The sequence below is a fragment of the Triticum dicoccoides genome, chromosome 6B (genome assembly GCF_002162155.2).
Source record: "Triticum dicoccoides isolate Atlit2015 ecotype Zavitan chromosome 6B, WEW_v2.0, whole genome shotgun sequence".
NCBI lineage: Eukaryota > Viridiplantae > Streptophyta > Magnoliopsida > Poales > Poaceae > Triticum > Triticum dicoccoides.
Window position 1 is genome coordinate 712,857,552 of NC_041391.1, and position 5,618 is coordinate 712,863,169.

Genomic DNA, 5,618 nt, shown 5'->3' on the forward strand with positions numbered 1-5,618 from the left:
ATGTTATTGATGTGTACCTTACTAATGCTCGCAGTAGCACCTGGATATTTGATACTGGTTCTGTTGCTAATATTTGCAACTTGAAACAGGGACTACGGATTAAGCGAAGATTGGCTAAGGATGAGGTGACGATGCGCGTGGGAAATGGTTCCAAAGTCGATGTGATCGCGGTCGGCACGCTACCACTACATCTACCATCGGGATTAGTTTTACACCTGAATAATTGTTATTTGGTGCCAGCGTTGAGCATGAACATTATATCTAGATCTTCTTTGATACGAGACGGTTATTCATTTAAGTCAGAGAATAATGGTTGTTCTATTTATATGAGTAATATCTTTTATGGTCATGCACCCTTGAAGAGTGGTCTATTTTTATTAAATCTCGATAGTAGTGATACACATCTAATAAATAGTACAACTTATTTGTGGCACTGCCGTTTAGGTCATATCGGTGTAAAGCGCATGAAGAAACTCCATACTGATGGGCTTTTGGAATCACTTGATTATGAATCACTTGGTACTTGTGAACCGTGCCTCATGGGCAACATGACTAAAACGCCGTTCTCCGGAACTATGGAGCGAGCAACTGATTTGTTGGAAATCATTCATACTGATGTTTGTGGTCCAATGAATGTTGATGCTCGCGGCGGGTATCGTTATTTTCTCACCTTCACAGATGATTTGAGCAGATATGGGTATATCTACTTAAAGAAACACAAGTCTGAAACATTTGAAAAGTTTAAAGAATTCCAGAGTGAAGTGGAAAATTATTGTAACAAGAATAATGGAATTTATGATGTTGTTCGTGGCGTGCCGTTTGTGTCGTTTGCGCTGGCTACAGGATTTTCAGTTTTTAAAATGTTTTATCTCTTAATCGAAAAATCCGATTGAAAATCCGTTTTCACCATTAAATCCCTCGCGATGAGATCTTCAAAACTAGATCCCATGTTGATATGTTTTGATGAAATTTTTTTTGAATTAAAAGTTGTCATGTCTATTGCATATGAATTGCCATGATGTTTACACTGAAGTTGCCATGATATATTTCAGCTATTTTCTTCTACATTTAAAAGTAAATTTTGACATTTATAAAACGGGGAATTAAGAAACTAGACTTGCCATGAACCATAAACTAAAATTGCCATGATACATGCACGTAAAATTGCCATGGTTCATACAAAAAATAATTTTCATGATCAAAGTACTGGAGTTGCAATCATCAAAATACTAAAATTTCCATGACCTACAAACTAAAATTGCCACATGGCAACTTTAGTTTAAGCCCTATGGCAACTGCAGTGTAAACATCGTGGCAACTGGCAAAAGAAAAAATTCGTCGAAACATATCAACATGGGGTCTAGTTTTGAAGATCTCGTCGAGGCGGATTTAATGGTGAAAACGGATTTTTAGTTCACTTTTTTATTTAGGAGATACAACATTTTTAAGCCGAAAACCAAAAAAAATTCTGCTGATGTCATCTATTCATACGTGGCAAAATGAGTGGTGATGGAGGCGTGTGGGCGATGTGCAAACGCCCACACGTGTGGGCGTTAACATTTTCGTTATTTTATCATGTAGTACTGTTTAAATCTAAACAATCCGTAGCAGATCTTCATGGTTGGTCTTGAGTGGAGAGACCCTGACTGCGTCCTATTATGAAGATTGGAGTAGAAATTATAACCGGATCATCATTCGCTTTCTGGTTCGGATCTGGGCAAGTGTCATCCGAACCACATCTAGTAGTGTCCCCGATTCGCCTAACCCCGCACGACGCCACCAGCTCGGCGTCGTGGTGGCCGACAGATCGCCCGATCTTGACGTTGAACGCCTCCACCCCGCTCCGCAGGTCTACAGTGAGGCTGTCCATCAGGAACCCTGGTAGCTGCACACCGGTGCCTTTAGCGACGACGAGCTGCTCCCTCGACTTCATCGGCCCGATGCAGAGAGGGCGCGGTGCGGCGGCGCTGGTGGCGAGAGGGACGCAGCGGTAGGACACGTGCACGTAGGTGCCAGCGTCCATGCACGCGTCGCGGCCCGGGCTGGCCGATGCAAGGCGGAGGGTGAGGTTGAACTGCGGGTCGAGCGTGAGGTTCTTGGACGGCGGCAGATCTAGGCCCGAGACGGAGTTGATCATGACGGAGTAGCGCCGGTGGGGGAGGCCGAAGACGAGACCGAATGTCAAGCCGAGGGCGAGGACCAGCAACATGATGAGGCACACCGAGCAGCATTTGTCTAAGCACGACATCCTCTTCAAGCGCTGTCCCAGCATCGTCGCCGGCGATCGCGGGTTCTCGGGATCGGTGGACTTGGTGTCCAAGCCCGACGGGTATCCCACCATGGTTGGTTGCGCTCGTGGAACGATCGATCTGGCTATGGCTTGGTACACGATCTGGCTATGGCTTGGTACACGATCTGGCTTCCATACGCTAGTTTAATTAGGGTTTGGATTTGGCGGCGGGGTCGTCTCCGAGGTTAGTTTATATACGCACGCGTATCTGCTTAATTAGGCCGTACGTGGTACTAAAACTATGGACTTTGATCGATCTGTACGTCTCTCGTTATACTTAACTAGTAAAAGGCCCGTGCGTTGCAATAGGAGAAAAAAAATCATAATGTCCAATAACGATGACCACATTTTGTTCACAACTCATCGCATGATTTTGAAAATTTGTTCACAAATGCATGAAAATGTTTCTTTTTTCTAAATTTATTCACAAATCAAAGCAATGTGCACATTTCGAAATAATATCGTGGTTGTCAAAAAACTTGGTAATTCAAAGAATTATTCTGAATTTCAAGAAACATACTCCCTCCGTCCCAAAATTCTTGTCTTAGATTTGTCTAAATACGGATGTATCAAGTCATATTAGATTCATCCGTATCTAGACAAATCTAAGACAAGAATTTTGGGACGGAGGGAGTATTTAAAAAACATACTATAATATTTCAATCCACCCCGGCAGTTAATTCTTCAAAATTTACGCGGGTATATAGTCACAAACATTCAGAAGCATTACTGTTTAACTACATATCTTCGATCATTCATGAACATTTTTATGAATTTGGAAATATTTTTAAAAATCGTGAACATTTTTTACTATTTACAAACATTATTTTATATTGCGGATGGTTTTTAAGCATTTTCTTTTGAATCGGCGAACAATTTTAGAATAGATGAACATTTTTTAAAAATTCATGAACATTTTCTAAATCAACAAACATTTTATGAATCAGTAAACTCTATTATAATTCACAAACTGTTTCGCTAATCCCGTTTTAGAAGCTCACTGTATATTTCCCAAGGCAATCGTTTGAGAAAGTATATAAACTGACGTTAATCAGTTTAACTGAGCAAGGTGGACTATTGACAAAAAAAGAAGCATTATATACAGACCTACGCTAGCTGAGAAGATTTTTGATTCCATTGAAAGCTGAGACGTGTCTGCTGGCCCATAAGGCCCAGCCGGACAACTGATTATTTGTTTAGAAAAAAGAACTGAAACAACAACTTGCGGGAGGACATAGGAAATAGGAGGAGCTCGATCGCCTGCTCGATCCCTTGCGGGAGAAGATAGAATTCTTAAAAAAAACTGAAACAACCTTTTTTTTAGAAGCAAAACTGAATCAACCTGAGGGGCTTGATCACAACGTACGTGTGGAAGGCTCAAGTAGAGGAACGCAGGCCCAACTCAGCTGATACAAACCTTCTTTAATAGCCGATATGAAACTTTGCTCTACAAATTAGTACCACCTCATGTATTTCACGTAATGTAGGATCAGATGTGGGACGAAACTAAGAATATCACCTTGCTTTAATAGTAGGTATAGATTAATTCGGAGTTTTACACTACCTCACTTTCAACCGACGACATCTAAGTTTATTTTGATCAGCAAAAAATAGAGCTCACATCGTGGTACTTTTCTTTTTTGCTGGATTAGTTGCTGTGTGTTTTTTGCCTCTTCTATGCATTATCGGTCTCAAAGAATATTGGTTGTATACATTGCATGACGCAACAATTTTCCTTCTATTGTCTAATAATAAAGCGACGCTTAGAGGAAACATAAAGTACCACCTCTATTCTGAATTATAAGATATTTTAGGTATTTCAATATGACTACATATGGACCGGGAACACACATACTAAAATGCACCTATATATACATCCAGTTCAGGAAAAGTTAGAATATCTTATAATTTGAAACGGAGTAAGTAATTAATATATCAAGACATACTGCAAGATTGCCATCTAAACGGCAGCATATAATTCAGTGCCAGTTTCATATGGTCCTTGTCTCGCATGTACACGTGTATAATAGTCCCTAATTGCAACCAGTTGAAATTGATAGGTTGTTTAATAAGAGAATGTCATCCATGCGCAATTAAATCCCTACTACTTCTCTAATTATATACTCCCTGCGTCTGGAAATACTTGTCATCAAAATAGATAAAAAGAGATGTATCTAGAACTAAAATATGTCTAGATCCATCCCCTTTTTGATGACAAGTATTTCCGGACAGAGGGAGTACTAGCTAAAAAGATTGTAAGGTCCATATTTCACTTTTCTTCTCATCAGCCCTTCATCCAACCTTTCTTTCTTGTCTGATAGTCCACCACCTTATTTTACTTATCTTCTAACCAATTTTACTTTGATTTACTTACCAAACTTCTCATCAAACTACAAGGAAAATCATGGGCAAAATTTGATAAACCTTTATTTACAATATCACAATAATATGGGCAGGTAAATCACAAGTTAACGTGCTCGAATATTTATATCCGCTGCAACGTAGGGGACGGTCCTGGTTAAATAGGAAAAACTTTCTAGCTGTGTAGAATATTTCGTAGTTGCTGGATACATCATTTTAATAATAATTAAAGTCTTCGTTCATGCATGGCCAAATTAAATAACCAAACAACGCAGCATATACTGCCAACATAAATAAGAGAACAAACAAACCTTGCAAACTCTAGATGTAGGACATGCAACGGGTATTTCTATGAAATCTCGCAACAAGAAAAAACATGAATATTTCTAAGAAATAAAGCAAAGTGGTTAACACTTGTTTGGCGACTGGTCGATGAGTTGATGACTATCCACATATATATACATATTACTAGGATAAACCATATGAAAATGAAAGAAGAAACTCTGCGATCAACTACGTACTATTATATTCTAGCTATAAGCAAACAACTATTGGTCGAGAAAGTCACATGGCACGGCGCCCAGACCGACTCGCATGCCCTTGCAGCCTAACCCCCACGGGTACGGTGACAGTACTCCTTCAAACGACCCGACTGGTAGGTGCAATGTGGCGTCGAACACGGCCACCCCTCTCTTCATGTCCGCCGCAAGAGCGTCCAACACTTTCCCTGCTGGAACCGCAGTGGCCATTGCCAGGACCTGCTGCTCCACCGCCTTCCGTGGCCTGGCGCAGAGCGGCCGCGTCTTGGGCCTGCTGGCGGCAATCCGGACGCCGCTGTAGGCCACCGTCATGTAAGCGCTGGGGTTGATGCACGCTTGTGAACCGTAGCTCCCGGAGGCGACACCGAGGGTGAGGTTGAACGAGAGGCCCGTCTTGGGGTCGGTGGAGGAGATGGAGTCTACCGCGA